Here is a 25,066-nt window from a genome sequence, read left to right as displayed (position 1 = left end):
GCTATTCTAACTTGGTGTGAGGTGATACCTCATTGTAGCTTTGATGTGCATTTCTGTAATAATTAGCAATGTTGAGCATCTTTTCACGTGCCTGTCAGCCATCTCTATGTCTTCTTTGGAGAAATATCTATTTAGGTCTTCTGTCCATTTTTTGATGTGGTTTTTGTTTGGTTGATATTGAGTTGTATGAGTTGTTTGTATATTTTGGAAATTAAGCCCTTGTTTGCAAATATTTTCTCCCAATCTGTAGGTTGACTTTTCATTTTGTTTATGGTTTCCTTTGCTATGCAAAAGCTTTTAAGTTTAATTAGGCCTCATTTGTTTATTTTTGCTTTTATTTCTTTTGCCTTGGGAGACTGACCAAGAAAACACTGCTACAATTTATGTCAGAGAATGTCTTGCCTATGTTCTCTTCTAGGAGTTTTATGGTGTCATGTCTTATATTTAAGTATTTAAACCATTTTGAGATTATTTTTTGTATATGGTATGAGGGAATGTACTAACTTCGTTGATTTACATGTGGCTATCCAGCTTTCCAAACACCCCTTGCTGAAGAAACTTCTTTTTTCTGCTGTATATTCCTGCCTCCTTTGTCAAAGATTAATTGATTGAAGGTGTGTGGGTTTATTTCTGGGCTCTCTATTCTCATATGTCTCTTTTTATGCCAATACCATACTGTTTTGATTACCATAGTTTTGTAGTATTGTAACAGGGCACTTTGAAAAATGAAACAGCCTTATTTCTCATAAAGAGGAAATATGGACAATGCACATATTTGGAAAGTGCTTCACTGAGTAAGTAAAGCAGTCCTTGGGGTTGACCCATCCATGAAACAATTTGAGGGTTCATGCCCATATTGTTGGCTTATGATCAGATCTGTCCATAAAGTACAAGTATGCCTTCTGGTTTTAGACAGGGGAAGAAATAAACTGCCTTTGGCCTGTTTCTCTAGCATAGTTCCAGCTCTTGTTTTTCAAACCAGAGTTAGTAACCAAGTCCTCTTTGTCTTGAAAGGTTATTTTGTTTGTTTCTGTTTGTTTGTTTGTTTTTGACAAGAGCTTTTAAGCTCACGTTTTCTTCCCCACAACACTGTCAGCACCTCTGATCCTTCCCTTTGCCTTCCTCTCTGCATAGAAGGAATGGACCTTCTCAGTCATCACTGCAGCCCTCCACTTCCTCGGAGAGCCTGTAGTCCCTGATATAGTTTTAGTTTATTATATAAGATTTTGTTCTTGGGACTTCCCTGGTGGAGCAGTGGATAGGACTCCGTGCTCCCAAGGCAGGGGAGCCAGGTTCGATCCCTGATCAGGGAACTAGATGCCACATGCATGCCGTGACTGAGAGTTTGCATGCCACAGCTAAGGAGCCCGCCCACCACAACTAAGACCTGACGCAACCAAATAAAAAAAAAAAAAGAACTCAATTTTGAAAGGTATTACCTAACCAGATGGGAACTATATGTAAAAAAAAAAGATTTTGTTCTTAATTTTACCTACTCACTTTGACTTAAGATTGATTGATGCTGTCAAAGAGGTGGGTAGTGAGAGTAAACTGGAAAATAACTTGGTGGGAGAAAAAATGCCACTGCCCGTGACTAGGTTCATTGAGCACTCTTGATGTTGTAGAAAAACTGTTTTCCTACCCACGTGCCACCATTGGTCATGGCTCTAGAGTTGGGAATCCCATCCACACACACATAGGCAGTGACACAGAAGGGGTCACCACTGATTGAATCATATAAAATGCTGCCTTTTGTGAGTCACAGATGTCTCTGTCCACAAAATTCAGAACTAATAAAAGACGTGCCAGTGTCAAATAATATTCAGAACAAATAAAAGACATGCCAGTGCCATGTGTGTGAGCACGTATGTGGGTGTATGTTAGTGCACTGAGAGCGGGTTAAAACAGATTGAAGTTAAACTCAGGTAATACCAGTTTCTGTTTGCTTTTCAAAGTACTCGACACAGTGGCAATGGTAATGTCAATAAAGCCAAAGCCAATGGTAACGTCAATAAAGCCAAAGTTCCTGAGTTAAAAGTTCAGTTTCGAAGTGTTTTAACAGACAGTTTAATAAAATCATGGGGATTTGTAAGCTGGTCTTGTAGTTCAGCACCTCTTTTTTTCCAGTTTGCTTCCATCAACCCTCATTGTTTTCTGCCTGTACTTCCCCTATTTGCCCTGCCCCTTTCCCCATGGCTTTTCACCGTTTGTAACCTTTGTAACCTCCCTTCTTCCGTCTCTCCTTCCTTTGATTTCTTTTCTTGATTTCTCTATTCTCCTTCATCCTTTTTTTTCTTCTTCACAGTTTTTCTCTCACAATCCAAATTTCTCCTCTCTCTCTCTCAACCTTATGTGAATTTCAGCCAAGTGAGAGAATCTATTATACTAAAATACAACTCTTCAATCTTCTGCCACAAAGTTTTGTGTCAGTGACTAAAGTTTAGAGTGGGAAGGAAAAAAATAACAATTTCGTTATTTGTAAAGAAAATTCTTTACAACACAGAGAATATTCAAGTCCAAAAAATATGAACCTAAACATGCGTATTTTAATCTCTCACAAAATTATAAAATTTCTCCTACAATTAGAGAGATCTTTGAAAATTTTATCATATTTCCAAGACATCTGTATATCCTTTACTCCCCATCCTTTTTTTGTACTTAATTACTAGTGACCATTTATACTTTATTTTAGTACTTAATTTATAAGCACACATAATTGCCTGGGCACTTATTTCATCTTTTTTTAAAGACATAAACATGTTAAGGACAGGTACGGAGACTCAGTCCAACAAAATAGTAAATAAAAAAATATTATTCTTTACTTGCTTATACTGAGTGCTTTACTTGCAGAATCCCATTCCTAAGTATTTTCGAGCTTGTGGCAGGACTGTACTGCTAATCTCCAGCTCCAGTACAAACTTCAATATCACCCAGCACCTAAGGGAAATAGCTAGATGAGAGCCTATCCTGTGAATCTACCAGACTTCTAGTGTCTCTTGTCCCCATTGAATCCTTCATAGACATTGAAGGTTACATGAGGGAAGGAGTTTACAGTTGCAGCCATACAGGGATGACAAGCTCCTGCTAGTTGAGTGCCCTGGTCTATGCTCTTTTTTAAATTTTTTTTTTCCCTGTTTCTTAGTGAGGCTCTGTGACAACACACCTGTTGGATTCTCTGACACCTTCTGACACACAACACTCCCCTACTGAGTCCTGGTTTTGATCAAGTTGAGAAATAAACCAGAGTTGATTATGTAAAGCAACCCATTTCCTTTATCACTGAGAGGCTAACTAGGAAAATGTAGCATAGTACAAGTACGTACAGGGCCAGGTGACGGGACCCCAGAATTGAGCGAATTTCATATACGATTTCAGGTTGCAGAACCAGAACAGCAAGTTCTGAGAAAGGGCAGCTCACTCTCAAGAAGAAAAAGGAAGAATGAGCTGGACATGCCAAGTTATGTCTGTTGGATTTACCAAGAGGGAGCTCTAAATGAGACCCCTCTGCATGGGAGAAAAAGGAATCTGCCATCAGACTCTGCCCTTTCATTCTGCGTCTTAAGTTGCACATCAGGCTTTCTGATCTTTTCAGTGTGTAGGTTCTTACCATAGGTAGGAACAGTTATGAGTATAATATATAGACCATTTCATGGTCATGAGCATAGTATATAGCCTATTCAGTCATTTCCCCATTATCAAATTTAAAGACTCTTTTTCAACCTCCCCTGGGCAATGGCAACATAGGAAGTCTTTCCACTTCTAATTATATAGCTTCCCTTACTTCCACACTGCCTATCAGCCCGTGATGGGCACTCATCTCTTTGTGCCTAATGAGATACATTTTTATTTGTTTTGCTTTAATTATTGGCCAGGTCTATTTTGACTTCCCTTTCACTTATTTCTGTCTCAGTTCGGACAGAAATAAGTCTCAGCATGTAAATTCCTTGACAGTAGTAGGGGCTGTGCCCACTTAGCATATTCTGTATGCTTCCAACGATATAATACCATACAGAGAAAGAAATTTTCAGTTAAGGACCTATTTGTTATGAATATATTCCAGTTCAAAATATTAGCGCTGAAAGAGATCATGTGATCCAGCCTTGTTTTGCAGAACATAAAATGGAGATGCAGGAGTAAGAAGTGACTCTGGATCTCTGATCCTTCTGGGCTTGCATGGGGAGAGCTGTGATCTCAAATCTCTCCACACTCTTAAGTGTCTGCCTTATTTCTGCCATACAGACTTTTCTGCAGAGGATATTCCAGAAATGTTTAGATAATAGGACGAAGCTTGACAGGTCCTATTACAACTGACTGTGATACAGCATGAAAGCAAGGAGGGTATATAGGGAGTTGGAAAGGAAGAGAGGAAGATTTTTTTTACAGCTTATGATTATAAAGTTTAAAACTAACCTGGCTGATACTGCCTACATTAAAACACACACACACACACACACACACACACACACGCACACGCACACACACACGCACACGCACACACACATACACACATATTTAAAAATCGAAAGAATAATAAAACTCAGGGTACAGTTTCAATCCCCAGCAGTATTATCTAGGCTTACAAACACAAAACTCTCATCTTGCTCTCACTAACTTTCAAGGTTGATCAGGCAGAATGAAAAAGGGAGGGGAAATTTCTCAAGCAGAGAGGATAATAGCATGCCCTTCTATATTACTTCCATTTTATTTCCAGCCCTGCCACTGACTTACTATGTGACCTCGAGTGAGTCATTTCATCTCTGTGTATCAATTTTCTCATTTGTGAAGTAAGATAATAAATACTGCTTTCTGTCTCTCTCATGGGTGATGTTATCACCACCAATTAATACTTATTGGGTGCCTGTTGGGTGCATAATGCTGAGGTAGAAAATTTGTTCTGGGAGGTGGGGGGAAGAAGAGATGGAACATTTTCCATGAGCAAAGAGATGGAAGATTTACAAAAGACAGAATTATTAGAGCTTAAAATAGCTATGGCTTTTTTTTTGCTGTACGCGGGCCTCTCACTGCTGTGGCCTCTCCCGTTGCAGAGCACAGGCTCCGGACCCACAGGCTCAGCGGCCATGGCTCACAGGCCTAGCCGCTCCGCGGCATGTGGGATCCTCCCGGACCGGGGCACGAACCCGTGTCCCCTGCATCGGCAGGCGGACTCCCAACCACTGCGCCACCAGGGAAGTCCATATGGCTTATATTTTAAAGCATGCCTCTCTGCTAAGATTTATGAATAGCATTTTTTTCTTAGTTATTGTACAATGCACCAGGATAATTATGGTACAGAATATTGGTTTTACTTTTGGATGATTCCAAGTAACACTATTTTAAGCAATTACTGTAATTTCTTATGTGGCTGTAAATTATATTCTAAACATAGTTTTTTTAGAAATATTTATTAGATATTGATGGTATTGGGTCTACTTGCCTAGCCACTACCTTTGTTTCCCTTTTTTTAACAGAACAAACCTACATTAAACATGTAACACTGTAACTGACACATTTTCTTCAAAAAGAATGAAGAGAAATTTGAAAAGTCGCCTATTAACACATCCCAGGTAAAACCAAAGTTTTGATGCTGGTTCATCCACAGAAATCAGCCCAAATGAATGAGAGTTTCCTGTTCTCTCCAAATCAATCCTGTCTTCCCATTCCTGCTGTCACTTACCTGATTCTGGTCCTACTAATCTCTCATCTGGACTATTCGAAGAGCATCCGACTTTGTATCTCTCACTCTGCTCTCTTCCTTTTACCACCTGTCCTCCACAACACTGACAAAGGACTTTGCAAAGGTTAATCTGTGAATAGATAAACAAAATGTTGGCATATACATACACAGTATTATTCAGCCTTAGAAAGGAATGAAACGCTGGCCTATGCTACAACATGGGTAAACCTTGAAGATGTTATGCTAAGTGAAGTAAGTCAGACACAAAAGGATAAAGGTTGCATGGCTCCTCTTACTTGTGGTACCTAGAATAAGCAAATTCATAGAGACAGAAAGTAAATGGTGGTTACAAGGGCCTGGGGGAGAGGGTAGTGGGAGTTATTGTTTAAAGGGTACAGAGTTTCTACTGGGGATGATGAAGTCTGGAGATAGTGGTGATGGTTGCCTAGCACTGTGAATACATTTGATGCCATTGAATTGTACAATAAGAAATGGTTCAGGGCTTTCCTGGTGGCGCAGTGGTTGAGGGTCCGCCTGCCGATGCAGGGGACACAGGTTTGTGCCCCGGTCTGGGAAGATCCCACATGCCGCGGAGCGGCTGGGCCCGTGAGCCACGGCCGCTGAGCCTGCGCGTCCGGAGCCTGTGCTCCGCAACGGGAGAGGCCACGACAGTGAGAGGCCCGCGTACCGCAAAAAAAAAAAAAAAAAAAAATGGTTCAGAGAAGCAAGAAGAACTGCAGTCCTGCAGCCTGTGGAACAAAAACCACATTCATAGAAAGATAGACAAGATGAAAAGGCAGAGGGCTATGTACCAGAGGAAGGAACAAGATAAAACCCCAGAAAAATGGTTCAAATGGTAAGTTTTATGTTACGTATATTTTAGCACAATAAAACAATTTAAAAAGTATATCTATCCTATCATTTTTCTTGTTCAGAAATGATAATTATTTATAAAGTCCAAACTCCTTGGTATGATGGCAATAATCCTTCCGAATGGAGCTCCAGCTTATCTTTCCAACATTATCTCTGACACATCTACACCACAAACAACCCTACCTTTCAATCACATTGGCAAAGCAAGGGTCATTGAACATGTGCCTTACTCTGATCCTCTGTTCCTCGGCTCTCCAAGCTTCTTCAGCCTGACATGTATGCTTTTTGCTTCCACTCCCTTCCTCCTGGCTGTGGAAACTTTACATCTTTTGAAGGTTAACTCAGAACCAACTTCTCTGTGAGGTCTTCCTGCCAATATTGGAATTAATCACTCCCCCTTCAGATACCTAGTCACAATATATCTTTTTATAATTATTTTAAAACTCTGAATATAATGTGAGTTCCTTAGTGGCAAGGATTATTTATTGTTTGTCTTTCCATGCAATGATGATTTTCAGAGTAGGAACTAGGGTGAGGCAAGTGGAGGTCTTATGGCACAAAATTTGTATAACCTTAAGAGTTAATTCCTTCTTTTTTGTATTTTTTTAATTGAGGTATGATTCATTTACAATGTTGCATTAGTTTCAAGTGTACAGCAAAGTGATTCAGTTATACATATACATGTTCTTTTTCAGATTCTTTTCCATTATAGGTTATTACAAGCTACTGAGTAGAGTTTCCTGTGCTAAACAGTAGGTCCTTGCTGTTTTATCTCTCGGCCCCTCCATCTCCCCTGCTATCCCCTTTAGTAACCATAAGTTCATTTTCTATGTGAGTTAATTCCTTCTTATATTTTATGCCGTACTGACCTCACTTCATCCTAGTCTCAACTCTGGCGATTAACAATTTACCTTGACATTTGTTAGTGCTTATAATGCTTTGTATTAGTTATCTACTACAGCATAACTAATTTCCCCATACCTTAGCAGCTTAAAACAATAAACACTTACTATTTCACAGTCTCTAAGGGTCAGCAATTTGGAAGTGTCTTAGGTTCTGACTTAGGGTCTCTCATGAGGTTGCAGTAAAGACATTAATGGGGGCTGTAGTCTTCTTTAGGTTTGACTGGAGCAAAAGCATCAGATTCCCAGGTGGTTCACTTACATGACTGTTGGTGGGACACTTCAGTTCTTTGACATGGGGGTCTCTCCCTCAGGGCTGCTTGAGTGCCCTCACACATGGCAGCTGACTGCCTTTAGAGCAAGTGTTCCAAGAGCGGGGCACGGCAGGAGCTGTAATGTCTTTTATGTCTTAGCCACAGAAATCACACACTGTCATTGCCTCACTATCCTGTGGTTATACATGTCAACCCTACTAAGTGAAAGAGGGGACAACCCAGGATAGGAATACTAGGAGGCGGTGATCTTTGGGGGTCATCTTAGAGGATAGCTTCCACAGACATGCTAGTTTGATTATATTGATTAGATTACCTAACAGCGGGTCAGTATTACTTCTGGCATCTGTTACTATTATCTTCTGAAGTTGACATTGGCTTTTTATTTTTAAATCATTGAATAAATAAAATTGCTAACATTTTATAAATGGACAATACATCTGAGTCATTCTCCTTTGTTCTTTTTTAAAAAAATTTATTTATTTCCTTATTTATTTTTGACTGCATTGGGTCTTTGTTGCTGCATTTAGGCTTTCTCTAGTTGCGGCGAATGGGGGCTACTCTTCATTGTGGCGCACGGGCTTCTCATTACAGTGGCTTCTCTTGTTGCGGAGCATGGACTCTAGGTCCGCGGGCTTCAGTAGTTGTGGCATGCAGGCCCAGTAGTTGTGGTGCACAGGCTTAGCTGCTCCGCAGCATGTGGGATCTTCCCGAACCACGGCTTGAACCCGTGTCCCCTGCATTGGCAGGCGGATTCTTAACCACTGCACCACAAGGGAAGTCCCCTGACTCATTTTTCAATCCTCCATTAGTAGTACAGTGTTTTGCACTCAGAGGCAGCTTGATTGATGTATAATATCCAGAGAGGCTGTCATTTTCAATATCTGTTTAGAACTAGAGCTGACTAGATTGACAAATTAAAGTAGAAATACTAGAGCTGATAACGAGAATGCTGCTTAGAGCTCAAGGCCAAGCTTGGAAAAGCATGAGATCATAAGGAATGTGTAAAGAATGATTATTTCCTTTTTTCTGTAAATACAAGATATTTTTAGAATTATTGTTACTGTTATCTGGCCCCAAGCATTCCTCTCTCTCAGTAATAATATAGTGCAGTGGCTCTGAAGAGAGAATTCCATCTCCCCTTCCCACTAGCTCTGTAGCCTTGAACATATTATGTAACTTTTCTGTGCCTTAGTTTCCTTGTCTACATAATAAAGTAGACAGTACCACTTCTTAGGTTTGTTGTGAGTATTAAATAAGGTAATTCAGGTAGAACATTCAGCATAATGCTCAATAAGTGTTAACTTATTTCTTTATTTATTTAAAACTCTAATCCAGCCACCTCTAACCATTGTTTTCAGACATTGGTCTTTAGATTCCTAATGTCATACCTTTGTTCACATCATTCTTTCAGCTTCAAATTAAAAGACTTGCCCCTTCTCCCATTATGCTAAATATATTCTTTTCTTCAAGGAATAGGCTAAGCAATTTCCCTGACCATGAAAATGTCTGCTTGTGCTCCAGTGCTCCAATGCTTCATATCAACACCTTCTAAGTTCCCTTAGCACAATCAAATCCTGTGTTGCCTTGTTTTATTTTGTATCTTAGACCCTTCATCCCCTCTCCTATAGAAGAGAGGTTTCATATCTTATAGAAAACTCACTGTAACCCTGATCTATAGATTATTGGTCAATGAAGGCTTGTTAATGATGAAGATGTAGAGTGTCTAATGTAACATTACTTACAATTAGATTCTTAATAAATGCTTCTTTATCACAAGAAATGAACAGATTATATTGTTATCATGAATAAGTCAAGAATATGTTCTTGCTTTATATTGATTCAAGTTACAACTCTGAACATGATTGCAGTTTTTTAAAGAATGAAAGCACAATATAGACTGTTAAAATTTCAAGATCCTAAAGAAGTATGGGTTTTAAAAATTATTTTTTTTCTTAATTCTAGAGTGGGAAGAAGATAGAAAATGCAGGCCTGTTTGATTTAAAGAAGGCTCTATCAATGTTAACAATTTTAACTACAGTGTCAGATTTGGGTCAGTCTACTTCAAAATGAAAGATATGTTCTATTTTGGAAGGCTAGGAAAGCAAGAATAAGATTATAGACTTCCAGGTTTGAACCAAGTTGTTTATATGTATTAATGTATCCAATCCTTATAGTAAGGCTGTTATTGTCTTACTGTGTTATTATTGTACCCTTTACAGACAAGAAATCTAGAGCTCAGAGAAACTAAGCAACTTGCCTAAAAAAGTGACAGAGCTGAAATTTGAATTTAAGTCTGCAGGCTCCCATGCATGAACAGAAACTCTGAAAATCTTCTCCACCACCACACAGCACTGGTTTTCATGCTGTACGATATGCAGGTCACATAGGGTTGTGACAGTACAATGATGCCACAGGAGTGAGGAGCAGCCTTCTCCCCCAGGGCATAGCTTTTCCAGAGTTTCCTTCTCAATTGTCCATCCTCCCAAAGACCACAGCTGCTTTAAAAGGACACAGTTTCTTTAAGAGGAAACACTAAAATGTAAAACATTGCCTTAAGAGATGCTGTGCTTTTGGACTCAATTACAGGAGTGTTGGGAGCACCATTTTTATTGGAGGACCCATCAAACCAGTTCCTACATCTGAAAAGACACATATATTTTCAGGATTACTGGAACCCAGATCACAGTCCGAATACATGGGGAAACACACTGACTGATCAGGTATTTGCATTAGAAACAAATGGCCTTTCACCATCTCTCTTTTTATTTTATTTTTTTAATTTAATTTTTTTATTTTTTAAACTTTTTATTTTATATTGGAGTACAGTTGATTAACAATGTTGTGTTAGTTTCAGGTGTAGAACAGAGTGATTCAGTTATACATACACACCATCTCTCTTTTTAAATAGGCATGGTTTCAGCTGGCATTAACATACCACCAGCCCAATTCCTAGTTTTTCTCTCTAGCTGCCCTGAGCTATACCTGCTTTTCCCTCCCCATGGAGTGGCTTTCATCTGGTAAATTCCACCTCCTCTTTCAAGACTAAGATCAAATGTCCCTCCTTTCTGAAGCTTTTTCCTTCTTCCCAGGAAGGCATTTGTCCTTCCTTTTTCTCTCCCCTTTGCAGGCTGTTCACATGTGAATAGCTCTCAAATGTCACCCTGGAATTATTTGTCGTATGTACCCAATCTCCCTAGATAGACTACAAAGGTAAGGTGCTTGTCTTATCCATCAAGGTCATTATTCTCAAGTTTCAGTGAACTAATTATTACATGTTTGGGTAGGTAGATGGATGGACCATTATCACATTTCAGTTCCCCCTTAGCTGTTCAGTAACTAATTTTCCTCCATGATAATTATCTAAGCCTTTAATGTCATTCCTTCATTTGCTTGCTTCTTGTACATTTTCCTACTTACTTATATTCTCACCCCAAGAGAAACAAAGAAGAAACTTTCATTAGCCAGTTTTATTTCATGCTTACCTTTTTGATGGAAGATGACATTGAAACTCCGGGTCAAATGAAGCTGCTGAATTATCTGAGAATTTCAATTATTCATGATTTCCCTCTACAATTTAGCAACTTAGAAAACAAAAATGTACAATGAATAATTTAATTAATTCCTTCACTTATTTTTCTTTCTTTTCACATGTATCAGGCTCTCACTATCATCAGGCATGAGGGTTGTATCATGTCATAAAGAAACTGAAGTCTTTGTTCTTCTGGGGCCTGGGTCCTATCCTTATTCTGCTTGGCTGGGTTTTAGCTCATCCACTAGGATCAGTTTCTGCTTAGCATTTGTTGATGAAAACCACCAGCTTGAATAATGCATTTAGTTTTATATCTGTTTTTCTCCAACAGGCATCATGTAGAAGTATTAAAACAAGACATTTGTTTATTCAGCAAATTAAATAATTACATAAGCTGGTAGACTGTGTCTTCTTTATGGAATATTGAAATTTTCAAGCACACTCCTGCCTATAATTGTAGACCATTGCTGTAATCAACTGACAGATACCATAATGTAACAAGACCCTACTACATTTGTTCATACTGTGGCCCCTCACATACTGCAAAACATTTGAGCACCGAAGTAAACAGGTCACTAAAAGTGTGAAAACCAAACCTTACTCAGTATTATTCTTCGACTGTATTTCTGTCAGTCTTTTGAGAATACCTGCATGATAATCAGAATACTTGATGCAACATGTGTTCTAAATACTCAGAGATCATGACTTGAGTTTCCTTTTGTTGCAGGCTCATGAAACATGGACTGCTTTGAAAACAACAGCACAGTATTATCTGAATGTGAATACTTTCACCCTTGACATGTCTACTGCCCAGTAAATGTGCTTTGCTGGTTAAACCAGGATAGCAAGAATAGAGGGAGACAAAAAGTGGCGATGTACCCAAACAACCAGCTTTGGAGACCTGAGGGCAAATCCATACCGTCTACTAGGTTATTTATTATGTCTGCCTCATGGAGCTGTTGAAAGGAGTAAATACGAAAACCCACATATAGACCTAGAATTAGAAGTTCTCAATAAATGGTAGCTCTTAAAATGAGAACTAAAATAGAGACTGTAGTAATAACATTTACCAAAAAGGGGCTTTCATGGGAAAAGGAACTATAAAACAAAACAGTTGTGTCATTAAAACTGTCTGTCCAAAAAGAAAAAAAACCTCTCTGTTCGTAGCTCCGGCTTTCTATTACCTCTTCTTTAGGAGAGTTAGTTCACTTTTAATCCAAGGAAGGAAATGGGATCTCTCAAATGGAGCTCATCCTCTCCTCTTTTCTTCAATACTTGTCATTTCCTAAAGCCAGTCTATTCCAAGACCATATTTTTGAAACTGTTTTTAATCAACGCTGTACTGCTAGACTTCCCTGGTGGCACAGTTGTTAAGAATCCGCCTGCCAATGCAGGAGACACGGGTTCGAGCCCTGGTCCAGGAAGATCCCACGTGCTGCAGAGCAACTAAGCCGGTGCGCCACAACTACTGAAACCCGCGCGCCTAGATCCCGTGCTCCACAACAAAAGAAGCCACTGCAACGAGAAGCCCGTACACCACAACCAAGAGTAGCCCCCTCTCGCCACAACTAGAGAAAGCCCACATGCAGCAATGAAGACCCAATGCAGCCAAAAGTAAATAAGTAAAAAAAAAAAAAAAGCTGTATTGCTGTGGGCAATAGAGAATCAAATCTTAACTCATACTGGGAAACATGATGATTAGAAATCCACTGGAAGCCACGTATCTGTAAAGTCTTCCTTAGCAATTTTGTAAAATTTGTGCAAGTTTTGCATTCTGGTCTGTAATATATTTATGTTTGCTTCACTATGAAATAATTTTAAAGAAATCTCACACCCGTTATCAGTCACTCCCCAACCCCCCCATGCCCCAACCCCTAGTAACCACTAATAAACTTTCTGTAGTTATAAAAAACTGATAGAAATAACATTTTAAACTTACTGGCCATGTGCTTTTATTAATCTTTCCAATAAAGCTGAAAAATTGACTCTATGGAAAACTGGACTACATTTATCCTATAGTTTCCCATATATCCATGGAATACTTCAGTACTCTAGCTTGAGAAGTACTGAGAGATGATCTACCCAATCACCAAGACTGCCCCCCATAATCACAGATAAGTGGACTTTTTGCCTTCAGAAGTCTATTTCTCTGTATACCTAGGTCAATTGGTCTCTTCAGGGATTTCTTCTGGTAAATAGAAACATCCCCCACAAGACCATAGTTGGTCTTATGTGGTCTTAAAACAGTCTTAAGCACTTTTTCAGCAACAAAAATCAGATGCCAAGAAGCTGCACTGTAAAGACATTGGCCCAGCACTTTCTTCTCCAAAAGGGCACCAGCAGCTGCTCAATATTCCGCATTTCTTATCCCATCCCTTAGAGGTATTCTCAGTGAGAAATTTGAGGCTAATACGTAATTTATTGTGTTAACTGTTATTCATCTCTAATACATATAAACGTAGATTTTTAAATCAAAACACAACTGAATAGACAAGAGAAAGAAAATGAATCATTTGGTTTTGCACTAAGAAACAAACTTGACAACAGTAATATACATTTTGCTACCACAAAGTTCTACTCTTTGATTGTTTAATAAAAAATTAGAGAATGCCTATGTACTGGTCAGGGTTTCCCAGAGAGGTGGAATCAATAGAATGTGTACATAAATAAAAAGAGAATTATTTTAAAGAATTGACTCATGTTTACAGATGCTGGCAAGTCCAAAACTACAGGGTAGGTTAGCAGACTGGAGACCAGAGAAGAACCAACGTTGCAATTCAAGTCTAAAGGCCATTGGGCTAGAAAATCACGGAAGAGCCAATCTTGCAGTCTAAGTCCTCAGGCCATGTGCTGGTAGAATTCCCTCTTGCTCAGAAGAGGTCGGCCTGTTGTTCTATTCAGGTCTTCAGCTGATTGGATGAGGCCTACCCACATTATGGAGGGCAATCTGCTTTACTCAAAGTCCACCAATTTAAGGGTTAATCTCATCCAAAAACACCCTTGCTGAAACACCCAGAATTATGTTTAACCACATATCTGGGCAGAGTGGCCCAGCTGAGTTGACACATAAAGTTAACTACTACAACATAGTTTAAGTTATTTAGATTGTCGACACATATTCACACACACACACTCACACACACACACTCACCAAGCTGTGATTGGAGCAACATATGGTGGAAAAAAAAAGAAAAAGACTTTCATCCATTCATTTTATTCAGTATACCACAAGAAAGAAGCTTGGTGGCTTGTGGGGCACTAATAATGGGAAATTGTAAGTTAGCTGCCAAGTTGATTTTGATTTAGATAACACTAAGAAGCGATTCTGCAATTAGGTTGTTATCTGATCAAACAAGCATGGAAAGGCAGTTTCTTGTCTAAACAATTTTAAGAAATTATTAGAAATTAACAGGATGTCAGAAAATGAACAAACAAAACAGAGACAACCTAGGTCCACCTAAAATAATTTATGTAGAAATCTAGTAGTTAACTTCCACATAGCTGAGCAGGAAGTGGTGACTACTCAGTTGTACAGATAGGATTTAAGAAAACCCAGGTAATACATATTTAGCATCTGCATACAAAATTGCCTTAGACTACAAGAACTCTGAATTCAGGGCTTAAAGATATTGATCATTTTGAGGTACCAATTATCTGGCTGACTCACTCTAACTGATTATTTTCCCAGTGGTATGTGAATTGACATAGTGATTTTTTTTTGGTAGGGGTGGGGGAGTCCTTTATGTCTGTATCTAATTTATAAATTGTATGTAAAATCTGCCTTTTTAAAGACTGAAGATTCTTTCAATATATTTTTTTTTTTTTTCCCCGATACGTGGGCCGCTCACTGTCGTGGCCTCTCCTGTTGCGGAGCGCAGGTTCCGGACGCGCAGGCTCAGCGGCCATGGCTCATGGGCCCAAGCCACTCCGCAGCATGTGGGATCTTCCCGGACCGGGGCACGAACCCGTGTCCCCTGCATCGGCAGGCGGACTCTCAACCACTGCGCCACCAAGGAAGCTCTCTTTCAACATTTTTAAGAGACCAGAACAAACTAAAGCAATCTGGACAATATTAGGAAAAATAGGATCAGAGATGACACTTTTCCTCACTTACTTCCTGAGCCTCTACATGACCTCCATGGTTGGGTGTTTACATGTTCTACTGCAGCATTAAGAACATAACTGCTGTGGTGACTCTGAATTCTTCTAAGTAGAAGGTTTTCATTTTAAGGTCTAAAGGGAACCATGTTGATTTGCCCTCTTTGTCTGATTGATTAAATAGGCACAGTATTTAAGTGGAAGTGACTGATAATGATATTCCCACTAAATTCAGACTCCCCTGAGACTTCAGTGCAAATTTGAGGCTCACCAACTTCACTCTTATTGCATAAACAGTATCTGTTAAGTTTTCCTGTATTTTTATAGAACCAGTCAACAAATATGCCAAAGATCAGACTGACCCTTTTAATGGTCTCTTGGACACTCTACTCTCTAGTATTCCTGTAATTCTGTTTCATAGTTTCCCAGTGGATGTTCCAATGCTAAACTGGTCCAAGGAAATAATTCCAAGCTTTCCTCAATGCAATTCATGAGAAGCATGGTTCTAATATTGTTATATATCCTGCTCAAAAACCTGTTGTTTTAAAACTTTTGACCGATGAAGAGGGGAGGAAATAACATGTTTTTTATTGACATAGACTTTGCTGTGTACTATACTAGACAGTTTATATACTTAGATATATTCCCCAGATAGAGCTAACTAGAGGTAGCTCTAAAATAGTAATTAGAATGTCTACATTTAAATACTGGCTTCACCATTGCTAGCTATGCCATCTTGTGGAATTAATTACCCCTCTGGGCCTCAGTTTCCTCTTCTGTAATATGGGAATAATTGGACTTACTTAATGTGAGGAATACTTAAAATGATATACATAAAGCACTTAGAACACTGCCTGGCATGTAAATAAACACTCAATAAAAGTCAGCTATTCTAAAAAAAAAAAGTTAGCTATTATTCTTACCTTGCCGAATGTTTCATGACAGTGTATGCCCTTTTCACTGTATCACAATTTTGCTCCTGAATTCTGTTGCCCAGAACTCAAAGCTCCCCATGATCTCGCCCCTCTCCTATTATTTCCTCTACTCTCCTCAAATACTCTTGCTACGTTGCATCCTTTATTGATTCATTTATTTACTTATTTAACAAACACCATGGCCATCTTTCTTTGGCCTAGTCAAGGTAGAGGTACAAAGAGGACTGAGACACACTCCCTTCTCCACAGAGCTTTAAATTCAGGAAGAGATATAAGTATCCACTGTATTAATACAGATGAATTACAGAAACTCAATTTACAAATCATGTGTGCACAGAGGATAGAGAGCTTACTCAGCCTGGGGGCATCAGGGAAAGCTTCACTGAGGAGATAGCTCTAGATTTAGTTTCAAAGGACACGTAAGAATAACATGTAGGGCTTCCCTGGTGGCGCAGTCGTTGAGAGTCCGCCTGCTGATGCAGAGGACATGGGTTCGTGCCCCGGTCCAGGAAGATCCCACATGCCGCGGAGCGGCTGGGCCCGTGAGCCATGGCCACTGAGCCTGCGCGTCCGGAGCCTGTGCTCCGCAATGGGAGAGGCCACAACAGTGAGAGGCCCACGTACTGAAAAAAAAAAAAAAAGAATAACATGTATATGCCATCACTATAGTGACAGCTTTTCTATGATACTATATTTAATACTTATATATTTAAACAAATATTATTATAGTATAAATTTATACTATTACACTATTGTAGTATAAGTGTTTTAAGATCAAGATTTACATGAGATTTGTATTTGCAACTCCACCAATATCCAGGACAGTGCCGGGTATGCAGTAAGAATTTGATGAATCAATTGGTACTGTTAAGAAGGATGACTATCAGGGAGGTAAGTAGTATTCACAAGAGTTTCCTGTTACCTTTTGCTATAGATTGAACGTTTGTGACTCCCCCCAAATTCATATGTTGTATTCTAATCCCCAATGTAATGGGTTTGGAGGTGGGAACTTTGAGGTGATTAGGTCAGAGAGTGGAACTTTCATGAATGGGATTAGTGCCCTTATGAAAAAGACCCCAGAGATCTCCCTTTCCCTTTCTGCTATGTGAGGACACAGCAAGATGGCCATCTAGGATCCAAGAAGCAGGCTCTCACCAGACACCAAATCTACGGGCACCTTGATTTTAAACTTCCCAGGCTCCAGAACTATGGGAAATAAATTTCCGTTGTTTATGGTGTTCTGTTATAGCAGCACAAACGAACTAAGACACCTTCTTGTATCAGTGGCCGGACAAACAAATAAGATGCAATATAATTTATCCAGTGAATCAATAAGAGAACTCAATAACATTTTTTTTTCATTTCTAGCCTTTAGTTTCATCCACAGAGCAGACCCAATCTCAAAAGACATCCATCCTCCTGTGGCAATTCATTATAATTTAAATAGAATAACTAATGAATGGGAGTACTGTACATATAGAACAAATTAAAAATGAAGTTATTTATTTTCATGTGTTGATTTTACTTATTCTATTTATTTTCTTCAAACTGATCTAGGACATCTTAGGCAACTGAACCAGCAGAGAATATATATATATATATATATATATATATATATATATATATATATATATATAATCTTCAATGATAGTGGCAGCCTGAACTAATTTTATTGAAAGTAATTTAGCATTGACTGCTTAAATATATAAACTACCCATCTGAAGCAGAGATATTGCCAGACTCCTTCAAATTAGAGACAAAAAACAAATCTTTGGAGATTACATCACAAATTGGAACTGTCTTGGATGGCAGTTCAAATGTAAAAATAAAATAAATTATCTAAATTCAAAATATTTTATGTCATCCATCACAGTGACAAAAGCAGCTGCATTTTCTCCTTATGATCATAATGTTAGAAAACAAGCTAATTATTTTTTAGCAGACAGTTTCAGGAAAGGTATGCCTTCTTAGGCCTACCCTCTTTTGCTCCATCAAAAGTATATTTTAAAAGGGGTTCTTTGATGATCTTTAATCCAGGCAGTAACTACAGAGAGGAAAACAATGACTTGTAGTATAGTTGAAATTTTAGAAACCTTTAAATTTACCATACACAGCTCTCTGACATTTTTCCTGAGAGGCTTAAAGTTTAACTCCTAATTCTGCCTCTTCCTTGAGGGATGGGAAGGATGTAGTCTGGTATTTAAGAATGTAATCTCTGGAGCCAGAGGCCTGGGGTCATGGTTCCTTGGCTAGCATTGTCTCCTTGGTCATGTCACTTATCCCTGCTGTGGCTGAGTTTGCCATCTGTGAAACAGGAATGATAAGTGCACCGACCTCAGTGGGGTGGAGCAGGGCTTGCACGAGATGTGTTTCCGGCACAAAACAGGCTTTCTACAAATTCTTGCTTGCAGTAATGGAATGCACGTATCTCCACTTTGTTTTCCAAAACAGATTTAACTATTAGGAAAATTCTGCATCTCATAAACACACAAGGGATACTTTCTTTTTTAAGCTATAAATATACCTGATTATGATAACAGTGTTGAAAACATTTCCGCTAAGGACCCCAGTCAACAATTTTATCACCTGAATTTCTGCTTTTTAGTTCACAGACCAACATAGATCATTTTCCCTTAATGTACCATAAAATGGTTACCCAAATGATGACAAGCAGGAAGAAATTAAAACTCAGGGAGCTCCCAAGTGTGGGTATGTCCAAAACAACAGAGATTAATCTTACTATTGTTCTGTTTTTCTAAAGAATCTCAAACATTGACCCCACAGCTATACATGTGTGACTTGCTATGTTTGAACCACTACAACTACTTTGTGTTGAGTGTCAAAGATGAATGGGAGCAGCCCCTACTGTTAAGAATCTCAAGGGACTCAAGTGTAATGAGGGGTCTCCTTATGTGTAAGCTGGGGTGATGAAAGTACCACAGTGGTAGTTATAGCAGCAAAAGGCTCTCAATGGCCTGGTGTCTGCCTGTACCTCTGATCTCATCCTGGGCTCCCACTCATGACATGTTCCAGTCACACTGGCCTTCACCGTTATTGTAAAGCATGCCAAGTCTTCTCCAACCTCAGAGACTTACACTTCCCTCTGCCTGGATTCTTTTTCCCTTGAGGTTCACAACCTTCTTCTTATCATTTAGATTTCAGGTCAAGGGTTCCTCCTCAGTGAAAGCATCCCTGACCAACTGGTCTTAAGTAGCTAACTGCATCAGTTTACAGACGTAGTGGCTTCAGCAATATGAATTTATTTTTTAACATCTTTATTGCAGTATAATTGCTTTACAATGGTGTGTTAGTTTCTGCTGTATAACAAAGTGAATCAGCTATACATATACATATATTCCCATATCCCCTCCCTCTTGCGTCTCCCTCCCACCCTACCTATCCCACCCCTCTAGGTGGTCACAAAGCACCGAGCTGATCTCCCTGTGCTATGCAGCTGCTTCCCACTGGCTATCTATTTTACATTTGGTAGTTCATATATGTCCATGCTACTCTCTCACTTCATCTCAGCTTACCCTCCCCCCTCCCCATGTCCTCAAGTCCATTCTCTACATCTGCGTCTTTATTCCTGTCCTGCCCTTAGGTTCTTCAGAACCATTTTTTTTTTTTTAGACTCCATATATATGTGTGAGCATACGGTATTGTTTTCTTTTTCTGACTGACTTCACTCTGTATGACAGACTCTAGGTCCATCCACCTCACTACAAATAATAAAGTGATAACTCAATTTCTTTCTTTTTATGGCTGGGTAATATTCCAACAATATGAATTTATAATCTTACAGTTCAGTAGGTCAGAAGTCCAACACCCATCTCACAGGTGTCAAATATCAGCAGGGCTGTGTTTCTTTCGGAACAACCTTGGTGAGAATCTGTTTCCTTGTCTTTCCCAGATTCTAGGAAATCCTTGGCTCATGGTCCCTTTCTTCCATGCTCAAAACCAGCAGTGTTGGGTCTTCCCTGGTGGCACAGTGGTTAAGAATCCGCCTGCCAATGCAGGGGACACAGGTTCGTGCCCCGGTCCGGGAAGATCCCACATGCCGCGGAGTGGCTGGGCCCATGAGCCATGGCCACTGAGCCTGCGCGTCCGGAGCCTGTGCTCCGCAATGGGAGAGGCCACGACAGTGAGAGGCCCGCGCACCGTGATGAAGAGTGGCCCCCGCTCGCCGCAACTGGAGAAAGCCCTCGCACAGAAACGAAGACCCAACAGCCAAAAATAAACAAATTATTTTTTAAAAAACCCCAAAAGCCAACAATGTTGCATCCTTTCCGCCTTTATTAATCATCATTCTCTCTCTCTTTCTCTCTTTCTATTCTCCCCTCGCACTTTGACCAGAGCTGGGAAATGTTCTCCTTTTTTAAGGACTTGTGATTAGACTGGATGCACCTGAATAATCCAGCATAATCTCCCCATATCAACGTTCTTAATCTTAATCACATCTGTAACATCCCTTTTGCCATGTAAAATAACATGATCACAGATTCCCAGGGTTACAGTGTGGACATCTTTGGGGTCTCATAGTTCTGTCTAACACACTGCCACACTTAACTCTCCCCTAGTCTCTGTTATATTGCCTTTTTATTTCTTATTATGTTTTGTAGCATCATATGAAATCCTTATTTATTTTTTTGCTCTTGTTTATTTATTTACTTATAATTTACTTATTAGTACACATTCTTTTATTATATGAAAGTCCCTTCATCTACCCATTTCCCCGACACTATTCTGTAATATTGAGAATAAGAATTTGGTCTCTACCTTGATGACAGCAGCACCCCCAACCCCTAGAGCAGTTTCTGGCATAACATAGGCACTCAATGAATTCCCTGTTAAATGAATAAATAAACTCAGCTTTGGTAACTGATGTAAGCTTTAGAGAAAAGGTGCTCCCTAAATTAAGTCTTGAAGATAGGTAAGGAGATTATGGGGTGAAAATTAGGGATTGGACCTTCCAGCCTGTGCAAGAGAAAGCAACATCACTGTAGAATGACAACAGTGCTCTTGGAGGAGTGGCCAAGGATGAGAGAGGCTGGAAAAAATGAGTCAGAGGCAAATCACCAAAGACTTTTCAGACTTCATGTTGCATGTAATGAGAGCCATTGAAGGTTTAGGTTTTTTTGAATTAATTAATTTTCTTCATTTTGGCTGCATTGGGTCTTTGTTGCTGCGCGTGGGCTTTCTCTGATTGCAGTGAGCGGGGCTACTCTTCATTGCAGTGCACAGGCTTCTCATTGCGGTGGCTTCTCCTGTTGCAGAGCATGGGCTCTAGGTGCGCGGGCTTCAGTAGTTGTGGCATGCAGGCTCAGTAGTTGTGGCACATGGGCTTAGTTGCTCTGCGGCATGTGGGATCTTCCCGGACCAGGGATCGAACAAGAGTACCCTGCATTGGCAGGATCACTGCACCACCAAGGAAGTCTCACAGACCTTGTAATTCTTGAAAGAATTCTATGGTAGTTATACCTAAGAAGCTCATTGCATGGTACTGAGGTAGTAGAAATTATATGTAAAGAGAGTTTTATTTATAAAACTCCTGAGAATTTTTCAATAAATTACGATGATGTCACAGTTATTTTCTGTTTCATCACTGGGTCATCTGACAATAATTATGTCTATAATTCATTACTCCCCGTAAGTACGGTGATAGGTAGCACTCAGATCTATTGTCTGATCTCAGCAGAGAAAAGCTATTAACCTGTGTCACCATATCTCTGCAGCCAGGAATGAATCTTTGGGGAAGTAGAGAGTCCTGTGGGCCATGGCAGCTCACTGTTCTGGCTGACTGGAAACAATAAACAACCTTTTCATTTTTTAACTCTCACTACAGCTGGGCTCGGTTCGAAGACTGCAGTTTCCCGGCCAGGTCTCCCATACACATTCTTATCCTCCACTTCCAAATTCTGAGAGTACATCAGCCATCCCAACCGCTTGCTATCATTCCAAAAAAAGAAAGGCCTGCCTTGGGATAATACTTTCAGTTGTGACAGAATACCCTGGATTGGGAGTTGTCTTGTAAAGGATCTCTTCAAAAGATGATTACACTTTCTTACTAGGTGGAACCTTTGAAAAGTGGGTAAGAAATTCATTCTTTGTGTCGTGCTTTAGGAAGCAGGATATGTAGTAGATACGAGCATCATCTCTGGATCGAGTACCAGCTCTGCCATTTTGAATTCTGCCAATAGTACCTCAATATTATATTTTCTCTGGTCCTCAGTTTCCTCATGTGGGACATGGAAGCAATAAAGCAACCATTTCATAGGGTTGTTGTGAGCTTAAATAAGGCATATAAGAGAATGAGACTTGCAATGTAAGTTCTGTGAGGGTGAGAGAAATTTGACTCCACTCTTACATATCCAGTTCAGTACAGAAGTTTTTAAATCATGGTCTGGGGACTCCTAAGGGATCCCCAAGACTCTGGCAGGCTGGGGTCATGAGGTCAAAACTATTTTAGTAAAAATACTAGGACACTATTTGCCTTTTTTATCTCATTCTCACATGAGTGCAGAATGGAATTTTCCAGAAACTAGATGGTGAGAGATATTGCAGTAGATAGAATGAGGAAGCAGACATGAGAAAATCCAGCTGCCTTCTATTAAAGAGATTTGCAAGATTATAAAACAATGACTCTCTTCTCACTAACTTCATTTTGCTTTGGAAAAAATAGGTTTTCACATTAAAATGTTTTATGTTAACGTGTAATGGATTTATATTATTACTGTTAAGAGAATTAATAAATACACATTTTAATGTACTTTTTAATACAGTAAATATCAATGGCTATAGCTCACATAATCAAAGTTTCTTTGAGGCCTTAAACAATTTCTAAGAGTGTATTTTCTATATGACCTCAAGGTCTAAAAGGAGCCACTAGGAAAAAATGATTTGAGAAAGTATTTTGTTCACATGCAGTTTCATGGGAATTATATGATGATGTGGTAGGATTAAGTATAATATTGATTGGTAAGACCAAATGATATGTTTTTTTCATTTCAACTTTATTAAGGTATAATTGACATACAAAATTGTAAGATTAAATTGTACCATGTGGTGATTTGATATAGGTATATATTGTGAAAAAATTCTCCCCAACTAGTTAATAAACACATCCATCACCTCACATATTCATCTTTTTTTTTTTTTTGGTGTGAACTTTTAAGTTCTACTCTCTTAGCAAATTTCAGTTGTGCAACATAGTATCATCAACGATAGTCATCATGTTATACATCAGATCCTCAGAACTTATTCATCTTATAGCTAAAAGTTTGTACCTGTTTACCAACCTCTCCCTATTTCCCCCACCCTCCACCCCTGGCAACCACTTTTCTACTCTGTTTTTATGTTTGACTTTTGTTTTAGATTCCACATAGCCAAACCATATTCTGAAATAAAACAAAACTAATCTATGATTAAGTCCCACAGTTCTTTCTTTTATATCTTTCTTTCATCATCACTAAACTAAAGTCTAGTTCCAATCATTTTGGAATCTTGTGCTTATTTTCTCCTTGCTCCTGTTAACTCACAGTGTGTGGTGAGGTAATTGCAAGGCAAGGAGCTGTGTTTAATCCTTTTTTTGCATGGTTTGACCTGGCATTCTGAAATGCATAATTTCATGCATAGAGACAAGCAGAATGACTCAAGCTAATATTGAATGCAAATTTTTAGCTTGTTTCTCAGCATGCTAGGTAGTAAAATCAAGGATCTACAGGTTGTAAGTGAATTTACAGGTCATCTATTTCCTTGCAACTTACAGTGTAGTTAGGAACCAGCAGCATCAGCAGCATCAGTTTGTTCAAAATGTAGAACCTCAGACCTCATCTCAGACCTGCTGAATCACTCTGTCTTAACAAGGTCCCCAGGTGATTTGCTTACTTGCAATGTACCACCTCTGATTAAGTGGCAAACCAGCCGCTACTTGAGTGTGTGCAGTCACAGGAACTCATTCCAATTCCTTCTTGCTCCAAAGCATTCTAACCAATACTTGAGATTCATTTGGAAATATTATTTTAATGGTAGCTTTCTGTTGCTCGAATGAATCACTTGATTCCACATGTATTACTCCAGGATTTGTAGCCAAACATAATATGAATTTTTCCATTCTTATTTTCCAGTCTTCTTTATATGGTGCCTCTACTCTAACAAAATTGACTACCTTAAAAGGACCCTAAAAAAACTGATGTACCTGTGTCACATAACAACCCTAGCAGTCAGTTCTGTAGGTGTCCTGTTCTGTACCATTCTTCCTCTCTGGAACCCTCTTTCCCTATTGCTCTGCTTGTGTAGATTCTACTCACCCATGAAACCCCACCTCAGTGCTCTCCAGAGGAAAATCCTACTCACCTGTACTTCCAAAGACATTCACTGGAGCAGGGCCAAAGGACCAGTGCCTTATTGATGTGTTCCATTTAACCTGTATGGGGGCTTTAGAAAATGAGAATTTCAGTGCCTTTAAACAGGACATGCACCGTCTACTTTGACCACAGTTCTCACTTTTTGTATCATCCTTGAGCAGATTCATACATTTACAATACCAGCTTTTCATTTAGCATCCTTTTTTTTTTTTTTTTTTTTTTTTGTGGTAGGCGGGCCTCTCACTGTTGTGGCCTCTCCCGTTGTGGAGCACAGGCTCCGGACGCGCAGGCTCAGTGGCCATGGCTCACAGGCTTAGCCGCTCCACGGCACGTGGGATCTTCCAGGGCCGGGGCACGAACCCGTGTCCCCTGCATCGGCAGGCGGACTCTCAACCACTGCGCCACCAGGGAAGCCCA

General features: G+C 39.5%; 1 protein-coding gene across 1 annotated transcript in view; it reads right to left on the bottom strand.

Annotated features, from left to right (window-relative positions):
* The window catches only part of MORC1 (MORC family CW-type zinc finger 1), a 290,081-nt gene that overhangs the window by 199,442 nt on the left and 65,573 nt on the right, over positions 1 to 25,066 (bottom strand). Inside the window, exons 2-3 of the mRNA XM_060149355.1 lie at positions 24,639 to 24,719; positions 5,675 to 5,804 (exon numbers count right to left, since the gene is read on the bottom strand). The gene's annotated coding sequence lies outside the window, so the exon portion shown is untranslated. The remainder of the gene's footprint in view (positions 1 to 5,674; positions 5,805 to 24,638; positions 24,720 to 25,066) is intronic.

Source organism: Lagenorhynchus albirostris, chromosome 5, assembly GCF_949774975.1.
Source record: "Lagenorhynchus albirostris chromosome 5, mLagAlb1.1, whole genome shotgun sequence".
Taxonomy (NCBI): domain Eukaryota; kingdom Metazoa; phylum Chordata; class Mammalia; order Artiodactyla; family Delphinidae; genus Lagenorhynchus; species Lagenorhynchus albirostris.
Note: the sequence above shows the minus strand (reverse complement) of the source record. Positions and strands in the feature narration are given on the sequence as shown.